A 1,297-nucleotide genomic window follows, 5' to 3' on the forward strand; every position below is an offset into this window, starting at 1 on the left:
CTCCAGTATACCCTATTTAATCTAGTTAAAGGTTGAGCTGATAAGTAATGATGCAATGATATAGTTTGGGAGACTCCATTGCTTTCTATATGTCAGACTTACCTCTGATTTTCATACAGGCTCACGAACATGCAGAATGGCTGGAACATAAAAAAATATTAGCAGCTGTCATTGTTGTAATCCAGGGAAACCCAGCATTCCCGGACACACTTCCTTTCAGTGAACCGCTTTGCTTTCTATTGCTAATGTTTTTGTCTTAAATTTTCCATTTTATCTAGAGGAAGTATATTTCTTTGAGTACAGAGAATGAGAAAGGAGCAAATAGATGAGGAAGAAAAAATATCAAAAGGTGTTTTAAAACTGTCTGGCATGGTTTCTACATAGATTTTATGTAGCATAAACTACTTATTGTTTTATCTGTTCTCTCTGCTGCTGGCTCACTGGGAATAATTCAGTGAATCAAAATTGCCAGAATAGGACTATACACAAAACACTAAGGAATATAAAACATCATACACAGTAATATTGAATTTGAAAATGAAGCTGTGGGACAGTGTCCAGTGAGACAGAAAAAAAAAAAAAGCAAGCAAGCAACCACACTAGGTAAAATTTGTTTCCCTTGATATTATTTTTCAGAGATTAATAAATAAAATCTAGTTCCTAATGCATATCTCTACTGAATGTGTATCTACCCCATGCCATTTTCTTAAAAACAGATCATCTCTTGCATAGTACTAAGTCCATTCTTTACTCCATATTTTTCATCTGCCTTCCAGTAAGAATGTTTAGTATTACTACTAACACTTTATATATTTTCTCCTTGCTCTGTTGCTCACCAGCAATAGATGTTGAAGAGTTTCTTGTTTTGATTGATTAAAATTCTAATGTAGGGGTGCCTGGGTGGATCAGTCGGTTAAGTGTCTGCCTTCAGCTCAGGTTATAATCCCAGAGTCCCAGGATCAATCCCTGCATCTGGCTCTCCTGCTCAGTGTAGAGCCTAGTTTTCCCTCTGCGCCTCATCCACTCATTACTCTTTCTCTCAAATAAATAAATAAAATCTTAAAATAAAATAAAACAAAATAAAATTCTAATTTATATGCCAAGTATAATACTAGGAATTAGTACCTTTCCTGACACGACTATAATAATATAATCATGCCTAAATGATATAATGTGAGTGTAAAACACCAATAAAATTGTACAGATCCTAAGTAAAAGCTAGAGATATTTTCAGGTTCCCACAATTTTAAATATGCATGAAAGAAACGCAACTTTTTATCTCTGTTTTGTTTTACAA

This window comes from Lontra canadensis, unplaced genomic scaffold, assembly GCF_010015895.1.
Source record: "Lontra canadensis isolate GAN:19392208 unplaced genomic scaffold, GSC_riverotter_1.0 scaffold2987, whole genome shotgun sequence".
NCBI classification, from domain to species: domain Eukaryota; kingdom Metazoa; phylum Chordata; class Mammalia; order Carnivora; family Mustelidae; genus Lontra; species Lontra canadensis.